The 19,764-nt window shown below is 40.0% G+C and overlaps 1 pseudogene; it reads left to right on the top strand.

Moving 5' to 3' along the window:
• Positions 1-15,824: 15,824 nt before the first annotated feature.
• Positions 15,825-15,943, top strand: LOC118606105 (annotated as a pseudogene).
• The last annotated feature ends 3,821 nt before the right edge of the window (positions 15,944-19,764 follow it).

Genomic DNA, 19,764 nt, shown 5'->3' with positions numbered 1-19,764 from the left:
TAGACAGTAGTTATATAACATCTAGGGAATTTTGTTTTGTTTCATTTTCCACTGACACTATAAATGAAATGTTTTCAATTGGCACCGTAACTAGAAAACTGGATCTAAATCTCTCACTGGTTAACACAGCCTTGTAAGATCTGGAGTCTTCCAACTTCATTTCCAAATCTCAGATCTTTGACTACCCATTTCAAATTAAAATATGGAGGTGCCAATTAGCATCTGGCTGAGAAAGTTCACACTGAATCCAGAAACTCCAGATTTTTGCCTGGGATTAAATGTTTTATATGCTATAAATGCAGGTCCTGGAATTATATTTAATATTTTTCTTTCCCATATTCTAATTTAATCTAACATGATGTTGTTTTTGTTGTTGTTGATTGGTTAAGGGTGCCAGCTTTCATGTGTGGAAGTTATGATTCATCAATAAATAGAAAAACATGCTCCTGAGACGCATTGTTATCACCAACCATTTCAGCAAATTTCTTTGTAACCATATGAAAGATGACTAGTTGGACTAAAGAAGCCCCCTGTTAAACTAAAAGAGAGAGTTGGGGGGGGGGGGGCAGGGGGTTGCATTAAGTAATGTGAAAGAAATTTAAATTCATTATCTTTGATTCTTAATATCATGATCTAATAAACTGAACTAACTATTCCAGATATTGTAAAAATGTGATCCAACATTTATTGGGGAAATATCACCTTAACTATTTAGTTAATGAATGTATTCTAGATTCTAATGTTTTTACTATGTTGGCAAACAGAAAAGAACTATAGGATTGGTAACAAATGTTTTGCTCCTGCAAGTAATTATTTCACTTAAAACAAAATACTCAACTTTTTTTTCCTTTCTACAATGTGAATTATTCGATACTTTTGGATAAAAGGCTCAGATGATCTGTTTTCTCTAGCCAAAATGACTGCATATGTTCAATAATATATCAGTTTCATAGAATAGGCACATATGACAATAAATCATTTTGGGAACTTCCTGAATCCCAGCCAAGTTGTAGACAATAAAAGATTCTGCTTGTAAAGGCAGCTATAAAAGTTAATTTCATACAGGTTCCCCAGCACACATGCTACGGTTCAGTTCCAAACAGATGTGATCTTGGAACAGCAACAGAAAATGGCACGAAGCTTTTTCGTAAACTTTCCATATCAGGAGATTCAAATACTTGTGTTTTGTGAAACCTTTGGTCATTAACACATTGCAGCAGGTATGAAGGCTAAAATCATGTTTCTCCTAATTTTAAACAATAGTTGGATTCCAGGAAAGTTACATATTTGTCTGAATTTTTGTTATTTGATCCATTCTCTGTACACTAGCAGAGTTCCCTGTTAATGGCTCTCTGGAATAGATTTGGGACAATAATGATCAATCCTCTGGTTTATCTTTTGCTGGAATAGAGATTTAAAAAATGTGGTAAAGATATACCTCTTTACAAAACCTCTGCTGAGCTTGAGGGTACAAAGTACGATTGGAATCTGAGAAATTGTAAAACAATTCAGTGCTGAGGGCTAAATGAGGGCATCGTTAACATATTAATCACACATCTAAAATTAACTAAGGCCAACCTAAGGATTAAGATGCTTAAGTGGAAAAAAAAAAAAAAAGGAAAGAAAGAAAAAAGTCCATTGATGTTACATGGTGGATATTTACAAAATGACATTTTATACTAGTAGATTCCTTTAAAATTAAAAATGATACTTTCTATCCATTAGTTCACATGAACATCAGGCCAACCTCTTAAGATTGAGGGATTCTTATTTTGAGAGTTTGAGGAAACAGGCTCAATGACATTAAGTAACAATCCCAAAAAGGACAAAGGAGATAAAGGCCACAATCCCAGGTGTCTGGCCTTGAAAGGGCAGTGACAACAGGGATACCACTGAACTGTGGGACTGAGCTTCAGGAGGATAATCCCACAGAAAACCAGGGAAATAAAGTTCTTCTATCAGCTCACTGACCAGCTGTAGCCTTGACAAGTCACTTTAACTATTGAGACTCCCTTTTCTCATCCTTAAAAGTGAGAAGGGTAGACTAGAAAAAGAACCCTAAGTTCCCTTCCATATCTGACCTATATGGATCTGCTGAGTGGAAGTAGCAGAGATGAACTATTATTTATCGGCAAAAGGCACTAGGTAACGTTCATTGTGAACCTTAGGTTGATGATATCTCTGCCCCAAGCCATATTTTACCACAGGTGCTTTGCCTTCTGAAGAAATAGGTGAAATGTGTCAAATCTTAGGTGAGGTAACCTCAAAGCCAGAGGACATTTGCTCGTGTACCAGGGTGAGAGATAGCAGAACCCAGTGCAGGTAGGTCAGGCTGCAGAGAGGCAAGAAATAAGGTCAGTCTCACTAGGCGCTGTGCAACTTTCAGTTAGTTTCACCTGGGGTTGGTTCTCAGTTTAGTGGCTGGTTTTCTTGGAACTAAGAGGAAGCGGTTTTGCTTCATCAAGCAGGTCAGAAAGCAAATATCTACCTGGACTGTGAGTAGCCTGATCCTTGCCTTAGAAACTAAAAGAGCTGTGATTCCTGTCTCCAGATTTCTACAACCTTCACTTTTGACCAGCTGGGCTAGTATCACAAGCAGGAACAGCTCTCTTATCCCGCCCAGTATCTGATATCCTCCCTTTTCTCTCCCATTTTGCAATTCAGAATACCAGGTCTTTGTTAGCAGTCGAATATTAAAGGTCCCAACTGTTTACACTCTAATGGTGGCATCCAATAGAAGTAGGACTGGTTTGATGTCCAGATCCTACAATAAAAATAATTCCTTCATTTAGCAATCCCAGGAAAACCATAGTCCATGTTTACACTAACTAGAACATTTATAGCTCTTAGCGATTACTCTCTGTCATCTTCTGTTGTCATCAGAACAAACCATTTTGCAAGATAATAGAGCTGATTTCATTTTATTTTGCCCAATGTATCAGTTCTTTGGAAACAAACGGAGTGTTTTATAAGATAATAAATAGTACTTTAGTGGCAGAAAGAGTTCTCACCTGACTTCCAGGGTACAATTCTTTACCTGGCAGGATATGGGTCATTGGTTTTAGTCCATATTACTTCCAAGGTGTTCATTGCAAAGGAGGTCTTTTTCCTATATTCCAATGTTTGCAATATGTCCTCTGGGAGTGTCTAATACAAGACCAGGTGGTCTGAAACAACCTCCCCCTCAAGTGTCCTGTAGCATCCCTACAGGTCATCCTCATGAGGTAGAAATCCCCTAGTGGGCTTCCCATTTGACAGATGAAGAACCTTACATAGAGGAGAGATGAGCCATTAGTCCAGGCCACATTCGTACAGGAACATACTCATGGCCTTCAGACTCTTTTTACTCTGTATCACCAGCTCTGGATGGCAGTCATAAAAGAACTGTTCAAAGGAAGGGCCTTTTGTATTGATTTTTGTATTGATCACGGATTTTCTTTTATCTTGAAATTATTCTGTAGATAACATAATAATGTCCTGGGCAACTCTTCCAAGTAAGTAAACCTCGATAACATGATAATTCATTTTAAAACATTGCCATCCACATACAAGATTTCTACAAGTTGGCTTCTCATTGAGGGAGAAAGAAGAAGTCACACACAGGTACTGCTAGCCCCAAATCCTCCCTGGTATTTCACCATCCCTGAGCAGAGATTTCCGCCCCCGCCCCCCCCCCTCCAGTTATAAATTATATTTTGTTACCAGAACAACTGCAAAAGTCTTATACTTTGAGAAAGAAAATGAACCCTGAAGACATCAAAAGACAATTCTAAATACATTAGAAAACTTATGCTATTATATCAAAAGGAGCCTGGGCAGAGATTTTTACAGCCCCAATTCAAACAGTACAATTAGTTTGTAGCTTTATACAATTAGTGGTTGAGCTTCAAAATACCCATGCTGCTATCTGACCATTCAAAATTATTTAAAAGTAAACTGACAATTAATTAGTAATAGTAATAGACATAATAAAATCTAACATCTGTACAAAGCTTGAAAATTGATCAGGTGTTTTCATACCATTCACGTTTAATCCCCACAGCTTCTCTAATTGGCTACTATAATCCTCCTTTCATAGATTAACATTGAAGCCAAAAAAAGCTCTAAAACAGGACTTATACTCAAGTCTTCTGAATCAAAATCTAAAGCTCCCTTCATTTTACTGCGAATAAATCTCAGCAGGGCCAAGCCAATTTACAGTCCATGTTGAGGAAACAAATATAAGTTGAATAAAAGGTAATTCAACATTTCTGAAATTATCAGGCACTAACTTTAAAATGGGTACAACATCATCGTAAAACTGAAGAGGATTATGTACTAAACATGATGTATTCGGCGGTTCTCCTTCAGCTTTAATACTTTGCCCAATACTGTGTCCATTTATAATATTTTCCAAGAACCAACCAAGACTACTTCAATTCTCCAGGGCAAAAATCTTTTGGCTCTCTGATGGTTTGCTTCTGTAGCCCTCAGAGGATTTCATTATCTCATTCCAACTGTCTCTAATACGCCTTCGGAAGAGAAGACTTTAGATCTGGGGTATGCTGTATATCGCAGCAACATCCACAGGGCTACAGGTGGTTTGCAAATAGTGTTCAGCAACTCATGCTTCTGTCACTGAAACCTCCTTGGAAAAAAACAAATTACCCCGCTGATCACCAAGCAAATGCCACTTAGAGCTGCCCTACTATGAGTCTAATAAGTGAAATGGTTCAGAGCAGACCTCTCCAAAACATGCTGCTTTGGCTTTTGAATTATTTTGAGCTGAAGGCAATCAAGACCCTGCAGGCTCATGAGAAATTTTTACCTCTCCCTTAAAGAATTTAAATTTGGGGTCCTGCTCATAATACAAATGATCACCAGAGATAACTTTTATGACCTATCTATAGGACCATGCAAACTTCTGATCCCTGAACATCTGCTCTTCTTATCATATACAAATGACCTTCCTCTCCTCTGAAGCCCCAGGCATCTTAGTTAAGGATGCTTAACTCACAATGCCATATATACCTCGTTTTCCCTTTCTGTGTCTGAATCTCTTATGTATGTAGGGTCTCTGATTCTTTAAGCGTGTAAGCTTTTAAAACCAGTTTTATCACAATGTCTGCTTCCTGGGAATATTTCCCCACCTACCTCCCCCTGTATAGTTGGCACATCCAGCATAGAAGCAAGATCTCCTTCTGCATGATAACAAGAGCATCTGCCACTGAGAGGAAATGTCTTTATCATGGAAGAAATCTGCCATCTCCCACCGCATCAAACTTCCCCAAGCTTTCTGCCTTGCCTCTTAGGGGGGCCTCCAACATCCCTGAGAGTCTGCTCTTTTCATCCCACATGCCAGCCTGCAGCCTGGAGCCACATGTAGTGGGTCTTTCCACTCTTGGCTTTGCTTGTGCCCCACAGGCCTGGACAGGCCAGCCCAGAAAATCGAACCTGTGTCTACTAGAGGCCCTGTATTTTCTGTTTCATATCCCAACCTTCATCAGGTGGGGTCTCTTTCCAGTTTACAATAGGCCCCTTCCTTGACATTCATTGCCTCCCCACACAGCTCCTCAAGGACTTGAGCTATCACCTTCTTCAGCACCCCAGCCTCCTGTTGCTTGATGTCAGCTCCTGATCAGTGGCACTTGGCATAGTCAGTGCCACTTAAAGATATATTATTTGCAGAAAGAAGAAACTTCCTCTTACACAATTGCCTAAGCTTTGTTCCCAATTCCTCTGGCTGGCTCTGTCCCTACCCTGTGATTATATCAGAGCTGAAAATTTTTTTCCCCTTTGATTACCTGTAAAGGATTCCTCTCAGGTTGGGAGTATTAATGGGTAAATCATAGGGAATGTTTTAGGAGGTTAATTTCATTTGCTTACAAAGGGTAACACTAATTACCTTTCAAAGGAAGAAAGGGAGGGAGTGAAAGAAGGAAGGGGGAGGCAAAAGGGATGGAAGGGAAGGGAAGAGAAGGATCTTAGGAAAAATTGAGCTTAGGGACTATATCAGACGCTATTTGTCCATCAACATCAGTTCTTTCCATATTTAATAATGCAAGTCCTACTTGGACCGAGGCACAGCCTCTCAGCTGAAGACTACATTTCCCAGCCTCCCTTGCAGCTTGGCATGGCCATGTGATCAAGTTGTAGCCAAAGGGATGTGAGTAGAAGGACCTGTGTCATTTTCAGATCACTCTCCTGGCTCTTTTCCTTCTTCCTGCTGACTGCAGCTGTCGCAGCTGCCTTGCCACCAGTCCTGGCCCGCTAACCTCTGGACTGTTACATAAGAGAAGAAACTTCGAACCTGTTCCCATCACTATATTTTAGGATCTTTCTATATTTAATACTCTAGCTTGTACCTTAATAAATACAAGAGCTCAGGGCTTTCATCTTAGAGTATGTAGCAAAGCATATACCTAAAGTGATTTACTCGGTCTTTGTTCAAGTGAGTTTTTAATGTTATGTCAATCAATTTACTAATCAGCTAACTGGTGCAATAGTATGTGCTCTATTCAAAGCACTCTGCTTGGCACGGTAAATATATATGACATTATCCAGCCCTCAAGAAATTTATCATCTAGCCGTGAAAAACAGACAGACACAAAAATACCACAGAGCAGCACTATACATTGTTAATCACACGAATGGCTTCAATAATGAGCACATAGCCACACTTCTTCCACTTTCTTCCTGACCTGAGGGTCTTCCAATTTGAAATAAGATTTTATGATGTTTGAATAAGTTTTCCCCTTCCCAGATTACTTCATTTTCCTCTACCTCATATTTTCCAATTATGAAATAGTCCCAGTGTAACTATCAATGTCCTCATCCCTTTGACTTTATGACTTGGACTTCCCAACCCCTCCAACATGCCCCCTCCTCTCTGGTCCTAAGGCACATGGAAGGGAGTCCAGACCATTGCATAGTATTTTGTTTTTAAGTCATGCACTATTGATGTTGGAAATAACCACTCAGCACCTCTCTTCTTGTCACCCAAATAGCAAACCTTACATTGTTCTATTGACTACTGCTGTGCCTCATGCTGAATGACTGCTTTCCAGGAGCCAGAGAAAAGTGGCTATGCAAATTGGCCTGGATGCCCAGGTACCAAAGCCAGAAAAGGAAAAAAGGTAAACAGGCTTGAACAAAATCAGGAGATGGACTGATGAAATAAAAAGGAATATAGATTGATTCTCATTACATGCCATTGGGAAGTGAATCTAGAGCTGTTTTTTTTTTTTTTTAACTAATCAAATTGTTTCTTTGTTTATCAAAGATGAGAGTAATATATGTCTACAATATTGACCAAAATTAAATAGAACACAGATATGAAATGGAGTTTTATCCATTACTTTGGATTAATTACATCTCCAAGCTAGTTATGTGGGGGAACTGGTGCAATTTCTAAATGTGAGGTGAATTTGACATCGATCTCCATTTAGCTATGAGGGGAACCATTTGTGATACAGAAAGGACAGAAGTTGTTTTGTGTTAGAGCTACTCACTATTTACTTCATATCTAACTTATCAAATGACATTATTTTTGTGTGTAAAAAAGGAATAACAATGCAGGATTTTTTTTTGAAAGTTACCGATAAGTAAAAGTGTCTAGCACACTGTCTGACCCAGAGGAATTAATCATTAGTTGTTAGCTCACTAAGAAATGAACATTTACAAATACTAACATTTGTTCCAAAATGAAAATAAGAACCCAGAGTGACATGGAACGAAGGCTGCCAGAATATGATATGTAAAAACCAGGAAAATGATTCCTGAGAGGAAACCTATATCCTCTGAAAAGGAACGATTTCAGAAAACATAAAACTGGCAAAGACACAGCATGAAGTGACAGAGAAATGTGTAGGAATGTTCTAAAACCAGAGGGCATCTCCAAGGACATGAACCCAGGAAAGAAAAAGAATAATTCATTGAGTTCTCCTACAAGCAGAACATGGGGTAGTCCTAGCCTAACGCAGACTCGAAGGATGCATATGGATTATTTTCAACTGAAAAGGAGGAGAGGGCCTTATGGAACTTCCCCTGGGGTCAAGGCTGGAAAAAAAGAACAGGAATACCTATGAAGAAGAACTAGAAAGAAATGTAAAAGCTTGAGATAAATTGCATAAAAATATATATATAAGTTTCTATATTTCTGTAATTTGCCAAACTGTTGGAGAGTTGACCTCACGAGACATCCATGTATTGTATAAAATCACTTTGAATGCTGAAAGAATGTGTGATGTTTCAGAGATGCAGCTTTGAAGTGGGTTTTGGGGGCTGCTGGGGGCTGTAACCTACGTTGTATGAGGAGAGAAATGAACTATAATTCCAGTGACGCAATGGTGGGGCCCTGGGAGCCTGCATGCCTCACCCCTTTTTCAGTAACAATCCAGACTCTGCTCTCTGGGTCCACCCTGAGCCCGCAATGTCATTTGATCTGTACCTCTTTTTCTAACAGAGTAAAGGATTTCTCCAGTACTCCCCTCAGCTGTAAACAGCAGTTATGTCATAGCAGAAACATCCACCTCTCTGGCTGGTAGGTAAACAGCCCACAAGAACAAAAGTGACTCCTGCAAGGGACTCAATAGATCCTGATAACTAGAGAGGAAGAATGGGAAGTAAATCCTACCCTGAACTCTCAACTTCAAGGTCACAGCCAGGTCCACGGTCAGGCGTGGTTCTGCTTTGCCTTCTCTCAAGAAGTAGGCAGGACTTCTACACCATCCACCCTGGCCAGCCTCCAGCTTGTGAGCAGAGCTGAGGGCACCTTCCCCATGCCCACGCCTTGGGGGCAGGGAAGGGCAAGGAAGCTCTCAGAACACTGAAGCATGATAAATGGTTCCCCTCCTCCCCCACAGACTCTAATTGGATACACCCGCCCTTTGTTTTCATGTGCCTTCAATCCTACCCCCCACCCAGCACCCCACACCCCAGTCCTCACTGAGTCTGTCCCTTAAGTCCTACATTCCAGTGGAGGAGAAGAGACAGAGAGAGAAGACAGCACTGCTGCCAGCAACCTAAAACAAACCCAGGCAGAACTGTGATTTGACCCACATGGGGCGTCCAGATGGCTCTTTTTCTACCTAGGAATGCACTTCGCTCAGATTGCCCCAAGCTCCAAGGCAATAAGAGGGCCTGTCGCCGATTTCAACACGACTGAAAAGCCACAGTGCACCCTGCTTCCCTAAACCCTTAAAAAAGCTCAGAGCCATTTATTTTCCTTTACTTAACCTCCACTTTTTGCCACAAGACAGTGTGAAGCCTGGAAATCTGTACTCAGCAAAAGACAAAACACAGAGGATGAACCCGGCACAAAATGTTTTCTCCAGCAAGCTGCCTGGGGAGCCAGGCCTTGACTTTGACATGTGCTGGAGGTGTGGTGTCCAAAGTAAACCTTTGAACTATTTTTTTGGAACCTCCAAAAAGACCCTGCACATCAAAGGGGATCTGATCCCTGCTCTGTGCATTGCAGGCATCGTTAAGCATTTTGCATGAATCAACCACCTTCTGAAAAAGAAAGGAAGCCCAAACTCAAAGCACATTGCCAGTCTGTGGACCCAAATGTGGCCCAAGCACATGCTCACCACATGGCTTCTTCCCCTGGTTCAGTGGAATCAAACCCTCCAGACATGCCCCAGGCTCTTCCATCACACAGTGGTGGTTACAGAGCTGCTCTCCACAGCCTTCAGTTCAGCATACAATGGGGTCACTTGTTGAAGCAACTTCATGCCCCTCATCATGCCCACCTCGAGGGAGTCCACATGAGCTCTGACTCCAGTCACAAGGGGAGCCCTGCTGGGCCGCTCCACCCCAAAAGCCAGCACAGGATACATTTTGGGGCTGAATAGGGAGTCCTATGTGAGCTCTTTGGCATCATGCCCAGAAAGCCACATCTTTTGCAAGCACCAGCATTGGTGGGCGAGAATTCCAGCTGAGAATTCCACCCCCTGAAAGAAGGAAGAACAAGGAGCAGAATCTGAGGCTTGAGACTCTTCTGCCATCTATACTCTTAGAATTAATCCAGTTCCCCACAAGCAGCTATGGTGACCAGCAGGAGATGAGCTAAAACTTCAGAGGCCACAGTTGCTCTAGCAGTTCCTAGAAATTGGTTAAGATAATCTCTTCTGACCAGCACGAGAAGGAAAGCATTTTCAAACCCTTACCTACCAGCTGTGCTATCTGCAGACACACAACTCAAGCCGTCATTTGAGGGCGGCAGGGAGTGGCGCTGAGAGGCCACTTATGTCCTCTCTAGCCCCTACCAACGTCAACCCACTAACAACCTTCAAAGCACTAAGAAGATATCCATTGACTCTATGATTTCACTGGAGGTACATTAAACAGTTTTTAAGACAGGATGCTATCAAACTTGGCAATTGTCTTCTTAAAAGTCATTTTCTCTGGTAAGCCAAGTTCTGGGTTCAGGAAAAGAAAAAAGCTCGAAACTGCTAATGCAACCTCATTGGTAAGAGTTTTAATTAGCAGTTTGAAACTGCCCACATTCTGGGTTTTTAATTAATAGGCACAATTTCTGTTGAGTTCTACTTCAATAGGAGCTATATAAAACCAGCGAGTGGGTGACATTATTCCATTCAGAAAATAACCATAAGAAGAAAAAGAAAGCTGAATTAAGAGGCACGTAGAAGATAAATGAACTGTTTCTCTGGGTTATACCTTTATAAACATTGTAACTTATCACTTCTTGCTGGAAGTCCTTTGCTCCATGACCAATCAACCCCTTGAATCATTTTAACACCTTGACACCCTGACTCTTGAGTCCAGACACTGAGGGTCCCAACCAGATACCCGCATTCAATAATACTAATAGAGTATGCTATGTGCCAGCACCCTGCAGGTACCAAGGATGCTGAGATGAAAGGGCTGGTTCTCACTGTCCAAGGAGTTCATAATCTTATAGAACATGAAACATAAGGGGAAAAAACACTATATGACTGAACTATAAGCACCTAAGAGCAGAAATGCTCTCTTATTCATTTTTGTATTCCCATGATCCAGACAAGATCTAAACAGAATAGGCAATTATCAAATGTTTGTTGAATAACCATCTGGTGAATAATGGGTACCCCCATGTATACTGTAGTGGCACAAAGGAGAGATGATCAGCTTTGCTAGGGTGGAGTAAACCCATGTGACAGTATCTGGTGCACTGAGCGAAGGCCATACCGGGAGTTCTCTGTGGCATCTGTTCTAATTGCTCAGAGTCCAAGCAGACCAGTTGTTAAATATAATGGCCATCATCCGCAGGGAGAGAAGTAAAACTCTGGAGCTGGGTCGTAAGGACAAAGTGGGAATTTCCCAAACAGAAAAGCTGAGAGAGATGTTCTAGACAGAAGGAGCAATGCAGACAAAGGCAAAAAAGAAAAAGAAAAAAAGAAAAAAACCTGAAATTTACCAAACTAGTTGGGGAGTTCTGAAGAGGGAGGTTGGACTGACACACGGGAGCTGAATCCTGCAGAGTATTGTCTGTCACACACAGGAGTGCAGCTTTTTATCCTGAAGATGATGAGGAGTCATCAGAAGACTTTAATAAAAAAGAGGTCTGATGAAACCACTTTGATGAAAAAAGAGACAGATCTGGGAAAAGGCACATTCAAAGGGTTTAGAAATGGGCAATTGGAAAGATGTGAGAGGTTGGAAGTAAGTCATTGGCAGTAGGTTAGAGGGAATATTGGGGCATTTGGAAGGTAAGCTAACCTCAGACAAAATTTAGGAATGTAATATTAGATGTAAAGGATGACTAAAGAAGAGTTTAAAATAATTTCCAGCTTTCTGGCTTCGTTAACTAGTTGGGCATCTACTAACATGATAAGAGACAGAGCCCAGGAAGGCAGGAGCAGGGAAATAACAAATTTTACATGGTAAAAGTTGCTTTTGCCATGACAGATGCAGTGATCCAGTATGGGTCCTAGACTTCTAGAGCTCAAACAGGAGATATGTTTTAGAGGGTTGGACCCCTACTGGTCTGGGATTTGCATGGCTTTTTTATATTCCCCCCCCTCCACAGTCATGTAAACAAATGCATACACATACATCGAAGATTTCTGAATGTGTCATCCCCCTGATAAGAACATTTCCATGTTTGAGAAAAACCTGATGCTAATCCAGAAGATGCTGTGGAAATCAGTGCACAATTAGAAAGTAGCTCTGACACTGACGAGTTAAAGCTATGACAAAGCAGACTCCAGAAACACTTCCAAATAGGGAGAGATGCTCAAACTTCATTTCTCCTATACGTTCCAGGAGCTCTCATAACCTCAAGGAAACTTGCTCCCTTTAAAGAAGAAAAGAAATAATAACAAAAGAATCTCGCTTAGCACACATCATCAAAGTCTTAGCCCATGCTCAGCTGCTTGATCTGAACTATGAGCAGGCTTCTAACACAGTGTTGGTCCCACCAGACATCTATCTGTTGAATTCTGAACAAGAAATTCTGAACAATCAATACACAGACTGCTATATTATCTCCTTCCCTTCAGATAGTGTTTCTATATTCTTGGCTTCTCCAAGAGCCAAGGAATTCTGACTGAACCTTCATGTCTATTAATCTGCCCCTGATTCAATGAATCTACTCCTACCCGGTGTACACTGTAATCTCCATGTGGAGAATAAAGCCCAGCAAAAATCCAAGCCTATGTGGTTGCAGCATAACCTAAGGGATCTTAATGATCAACTTGATCTTCCATAAGACCTGCTTGTGAATTAAGTCAGTCCTATTGGTCTCAATTTACTTCCTGGATGGGAGAATAAGCAAATTCTTTGATACAGGAAATTGGCTGTAAGTGTTCAGCCTTAGGATAAGTATTCTTGATTATGATGGTCAGGAATCCCTGTCATTTAAGAAATGGGTTCTAGCCATCCCTGTAAAGAGTGCGGTCTGCATATGTATTACTGAGCCAACTATTAAACTACCTCCTGTTCTGATAGAGTATGAACCTTAAGGCCTGCCCAGGTGAGCTGCCCAGGAAGAGGTATGGTGAGGGGTTCACAAGATCTTGCATGTTACAAATAGAGTTTATTCTAATTATTCACAGTAGTTGTGTTCTATAAAGTCTTTGTGAACGCTGAATCATTTCTCCTAGGGAATATCTAGGTTAGGTTCCTGTGAGCCTCTGGTCACAATATTTCCATCGACCAATCAATACATAACCTTGTTTTATGTGTGTTTCTTTTTAAAGACACTTCATTTAATATATATTGTTGATTCGTTAACCTTGAACTCACAGCCAACAGCACTATAACTCATGCCTGAACAAAGATTCTCTAACACATGTATTTAAGACACAGCACATCCCTCCTGTACTTAGGGACACTAGCAGCACTTCAGTGCTATACTTGGGAGGCATTTTAAAGAGTGAAATCACAACAAAAATGTAGGAAATGTGGCACTATGGAAAGACCATGGAAAAGACACTTGTTCACAGCAGGAGAGTTAGAACCAGAAATCAGGGCATGGCCTTGTTCAGCCTCAACTGGAAATGTGAGAGCTGGGTGACTCAAATTTTTCACCACTCTGTGCATGTCCACAAATGACTGTAAAAGCACTGTAGCTATTGATTAGCACTTTCAAAATTAATTTTAGCCAGTACATGAATTCACAACTATGGATTTGTGAATAATGAGGATTGACTGTAGGTTGTACTGTAACTCTTTCCTGTAACCCAGTTATTTTTCATGAGATCTAGATTAAATGTTTAAACACATAACCATTTAAGGCAGTTCATCTTCAAGGTCATTCCAGCCTCTATTTCAGGGCTTTCTGAAGTTAGGTCTGGATGGGAGGAGGAGCGTTTTTTGCTTTCTGTATAGTTCTTTATTTTAGTTTCTTAATTCCGTCCTTCGACATTAACATGCTTTTTCCTTCCTTCCTTCCTTCCTTCCTTCCTTCCTTCCTTCCTTCCTTCCTTCCTTTTCTTTCTTTCTTTCTTTCTTTCTTTCTTTCTTTCTTTCTTTCTTTCTTTCTTTCTTTCTTAGAATACTTTTAAAAACAAAAATCGAAATTAATCAATGACCAACAGGGTATTAAAAATTCAGTACAGTTATCCCCCCTTAACCACACGGAATGCATTTCAATAACCCCAATGGATGCTTGAAACCAGGGATAGTACCAAACCCTATATATACTATGTTTTTCCTATATGTACATACCTACAATAAAGTCTAATTTATAAATTAGGCACAGTAAGAGGTTAATAACAGTATCCAATAATAAAGTAAAATAATTACAACAATACACTAATAAAAGTTGTATAAATGTGGTCTTTCTCTCACTCTCAAAATATCTTACTATAGTATACTCATCCTTCTTCTTCTTGTCATGATGCAAGATAATAAAATTCCAAAACTGTTCCTGAATCTGTGCAACCATCTTTTACTTTGAGTAAATGGCTTGGTGTCATTCATTTCAGGGGATCCATTACTTAAGCCTTCATACAGGCTCAGTGCTTCCTGGAGCAATATGTTGCCTTTGATTGGAACACGTTTTCTATTCATGTCTTCTCCCTACAACTTTAATGCCTTTTTCATCTTAACTAATTACTTATCATACACTGTGTCCATAAATTTTGCAGTTTATGGTGTGATGGCAAAACTAGCAAGAGTATCTTTTTCCTTCTTTACAATTTCATGAATATATGATTCATTTTTACTGAAGATCTTAGCAACTTCAGTATTTTTTTTCTTTCTTTATTCAGTTGAGAACTTTCACCTTTTCACTTAAAGGAAGCAATTTACAACTTCTTTTGGGCATATCTGAATTGATAGCATCACTACTCTTGAATACTGGAGCCATGATGAGGTAAAATAAGGATTACTTGAACACAAGCACTGAGATACTGCCATAGTTGATCTGATAACCCATCAAGATCCCTACTTAAGCGACTAATTGGTGAGTAGGGTCTATAGCTTGGAGACACTAGACAGATTCACATGTTGGGCGGGATAGCGTGAGATTTAATCCTGCTACTCAGAACAGCATGCAATTTAGGATTTAATTAATTTACTTCTGGAATTTTTCATTTACTATTTTCAGATCACGGTTGATGCAGGTAACTGAAACCATGAAAAGCAAAACTGTGAATAATGGGAGACTACTGTATATTATAAATGTTTATATTTGACAAATTATGCCTTAATTTACAATACAAATACAATTGGCATTAATCATAAGATAATTAAAGATTTTAAAAATATTAATTCATGGATAATCATAGACAGTATGGTGTGGCAGAAGAACACTAGTTTTAAGTTATAGAATTACAATCATCTTTTACTACATCTGGGTACTTCTGTCTGTACCCTCATTTGAGGAGAATCCCAATGTCTATATTTGATGCCCTTTGTGGATATGAAGCTCTAGCAGACGATTTTCCTGATCCTTCCTGTGACATATTCATAAGTGAATGATGATCGAGGTCTCTTCAAGGAGTTGATCACTCTCTTTCTAGTTTACAGTGCAGTTAAGGGAAACTATTATTTTACTTGCTGGGTGAATGGCCACAGAAGCCCTCAGAAGAGGCCAGAACATATTAAAGGAATAGGTTAAGTAAAAGCCTTTTGATCCGTGTGATCTACCACAGGTCAATTTCTGTCTCCAGGCCTCAGTTTCCTCAACTGTAGTTAGAAGATACTTTAGACTAGAGGTTGGCAAACATTTTCTAGAAAGATCCAGATAGTAAATACGGTAGGCTTCATAGGCCAACAAGTGAAACCAAGGATATTTATATACAACAAGAAAAAAAATTAATTTCCATAATTTTTTCAATTATTTTAAAATGTAAAAATCATTCTTAGCTCATGGGCTATATAAAACAGGCAGTGGGGTCTATGGCTATGCCACCCTGAACACACCCAATCCCATCTGATCTTGGAAGCTAAGCAGGGTCAAGCCTGGTTAGTGCTTGGATGGGAGACCACCTAGGAAGACCAGATGCTGTAGGCATAAAAAAATAATTAATTAATTAATTAATTAATTAAACAGGCAGTGGGCTAGATTTGGTCCAGAGGACATAGTTTGCTGACCCTCTACTTTAGATCAGTGCCATGCTACAGACCTTTCTGTGTTGATGGAATGTTCTCTATCTGTGCTGTGGCTATCAAACACTTGAAATGTAACTAGTTAACTGAGGAAATGAATTTTTAGTTTTATTTCATTTCAAGAAATTTAAATTGAAATAAGCACACATGGCTAGTAGCTAAGCACAGCTTTAGACCTTCTCTCTACTTCCTCAGGCCCTAATATTTTACGGTTCTACAGTTCACTGCCTTCAAGAGCTTCTCTTTTATGAAGTTGGCAGATGTGGACAATCTTTGGAGATTATGCTGTTGTTGATTATTCTGGGCTGCATTGATATTCTCTTCCCTAGTTTTCGACAATGTCTCTAGTCCACCATCCCCATTCTAATGCTAAATTCCAAACAGTACAGGGAAGTACCACAAGGTGCCATAACAAATTCAAAGAGGTGCTACAGAGCATTTTAAATTTAAAAAAAAAAAAACAAAACCACACCATACTCAGCATTTGTCTATACTAGCTCGAACTACTACTAGCTAAACCTCTTTTTAATAATTCGTATGGTGCTACTAGTTTATAGCTTCTTCATTAGATAGTGCTGTATTCCTTTTAATGAAGTCATACTTTTGAAAAGCTGGGTTTCCAGCAGTTGCAGTGATGAAAAGCAAGAACCACAGCGTTATCTTAGTCCATTCAAGCTTTTACAACAAAGTCTCATAGACTGGGTAACTTATAAACAATACTAACTTACTTCTCACAGTTTTAAAGGCTAACAGGCCAAAGTCAAGGTGACAGCAAGGTCAAGTTCTGGTAAGAGCTCTCTTCCAGGTTGCAGACTGTTGACTTTTCCTTGTGTCCTCACATGGTAGAAAAAGCAAGAGAGCTCTCTGCAGTCTCTTCTCATAAGAGCATTAATCCCACTTATGAGGGACGCACCCTCATGATTTCATCTAAACCTAATTACTTCCCCAAAGCCTCCACCTCTAAATAGCATCACACTGGGAATAGGGTTTCAACATATGAATTTTGTGGGTTACGCAAATGTTCAGACCATTGCAGGTACCCTATCTGATTCCAAGTTTCTTTTAAATGCACATTTTATCCCTTTTATTCACCCTACCTCAAAAATTGTGCCTCTCAAATTTTCTAATCCATAGAGCTCAAAAACTTACTTGATGAGATTTCCAATATCAGTTAGTTCTGACAAGAACTAAATGAATTTTCCCATTCTAAACTCTGGCTAAGGCAAGATTTTGTATAAAGTTTATGAGAAAACTTTATTGAAGTGCAGTTGACCCTTGAACAACACACAGGTTGGGGTGTTTTCCCCATGCAGTCAAAAATCCACATTTGTGACTCACCCAAAATCTAACTACTAGTAACCTACTGTTGACTGGAAGTCTTACTGATAACATAAACAGTCAATTAACACATATTTTGTGTTATATATATTTTACACTATATTCTTACAATAATGTAAGATCAAAAAAAGGATATGGAAGAGAAAATACATTTACAGTACCGTACTGTATTTATCAATAAGTAAGTTTAAAAGAAGAAAAACATCCACGTTATAGGCTGACCTGCTCGGTTCAAATCCATGTTGTTCAAGTATAAATTGTATTTCTCAAATGTAAATTGGGGTTCCCTAACTCACCACCAGGAGCTCCCCACACCCACATCCACCCTCTACCCTCACCCCCACATCCACACCGACCCCCAAGCCCCTCAAAACACACATCATTTATTTCTGCTTTTGAAAGGAATGGAAGAAGCCTATTCTCATACTGACCAACATTCTCCCTGCCAGGGAATAAAAACACATTACATGATCATCCCTATCAGCCAGGGAGCAGACCTTTCTCCACTTGACCTGCAGATGCAGAAAGTTTAAGGAGTGACTGCAATCTTTATGATGTTCTTTCCAACTCCCAGGGTTTTCTGGTGTCTGGCTGCCACCTGCATAAAGAGCAATGAACCTGAACCATTAACATTTTTTCCATTCTGATCACGGGGAAAAGCTGGTAAACATAGCAAGAACCAACAGGAAAAATATATAGTCTGTGCCCTGTTTTTCCTCTAGAACTTAAAATCCAAGGTGGGAGCTATGTGAGGAGTCGCCCTCTGCCAATAATCGAGGCAGTCCAGGAGCTTTGTCAAGGTCTACAGTAAAATCTCTGTGACTGGGACTGCCATTGCATCACATCCTCACCCCCAAGAGAATGGGCCACACACAAATACATTTGGCCACAGGGTCAAGTTTTTGGATGTTCCGGTTTTCAACCTTACAATTTCCCTTGACTGAGATTCATCTCACTTTACATAGTTATTCTCTACAATGTCATCCTGGAGGAAAATGTCTCTTCTCACTGAAAACAAAAGAAGACTATTAGATCCATATTACTAAAAGTAAAAAAACTTCAAAGTCCTGTTCAAACACCTCCGAATTCTGACAACACTTACTAATAGGCCGGTGGTAGCAGGGAGTGGCAGAAGAGGCGTAAATCCAGTAGATTTCTCCTATATAAAAACAAACTTCTTATTTTTAAAACCTAAAGGACAGCTAGATAATTTTCTCACCCCAAGATCTCATGATTCTATGAACAATTCTGAGGGGTTTTATAGGTTCTCTTTGCTATACAGCTGTGAACAAAGTCTATAGCCTCTTTGTATGTTCTCCCCCTTAATCTGGCTCAATTTAGAAATCTGCTAGAGGCCCTGCAATATGCTAGGTGCTAAGGATATAATAATGAACAAGGCTCAGTCCTTGTACTAAAGTAACTCAAAGAGGTTTAAAAAAGGAATCTGTAAAAAATAACTCCCAACGTCCTCCACAAATGTGGCAAAGAAGTCAAGGACCCTAAAAAGAGGACATTGCCTAGGAGGTTGAGCACTCTTGTCCACTGAGTACCAGGGAAGAGCACCTCCAGGCAGAAGGAAAGCATGAGCACGGGATGGACGCGTGCGATGCATTTAAGAAAGAGCAAAGAGAGAAAAGAGTTTCTCAGCCTCTTAACTTGTCTCCCACCTCTAGGCTTCCTCCCCCGCCCCAAATCCATTCTTTACTCCAAACCAGAGCAATCTTTCTAAAATGCAATTTTCCTAAAACCCCTTGGCAGGTACTCTTAGCATGGTTTGAAATGTACTACACAATCTGGCCACTCATTATCTCTCCAACCTCAATTTAATCACCCAACCAGTCCTTTGTAGATGCCACTCTGGTCCAATACCACCAAGCCTGGCTAATTCTACCTGATCTTCTAGGACTTAGCTTAAGGGTACCTCCAACGAGGAGTCTTTCCCCTCTTCCAAGGTTGGTTTAAGTTTTTATTCTGTCTCTAAGTATCCTGCAGTACACACCAAACTGTATCATAAAGATCTTTTTGCTTGTCTGTTCCACTTACCCTCCCACAGGACTCAGCTACTTAACAGTAAGCACTCAATAAATATTTATGGAAGAAAGGAAGGAGGGAAGGAGAGAGGAAGGGAGAGAGGAAGGAAGAGGGAAAAGAATGGAGAGAGGAATAAGGAAGAGAGAGAGGGAGAAGACAATTCTGGACAAATCTCAAATATAAGAAATAAACTCAAGAAGAACTAAGAGCCAGGGAAAGAGTAATAAGAAACACAGAAGAAAGAGTGCTATTGTTCAAGCAAAGGAGAAGAGTATTCAGTTTGAGGTTCTCATTGTAAGAGAAATGCTCTAGAGAAATCAGGTAGCTAATATTAAAACTAGATTCTTTGCTTTTCTG

The sequence above is a fragment of the Rousettus aegyptiacus genome, unplaced genomic scaffold, assembly GCF_014176215.1.
Source record: "Rousettus aegyptiacus isolate mRouAeg1 unplaced genomic scaffold, mRouAeg1.p scaffold_m13_p_1, whole genome shotgun sequence".
NCBI classification, from domain to species: domain Eukaryota; kingdom Metazoa; phylum Chordata; class Mammalia; order Chiroptera; family Pteropodidae; genus Rousettus; species Rousettus aegyptiacus.
Note: the sequence above shows the minus strand (reverse complement) of the source record. Positions and strands in the feature narration are given on the sequence as shown.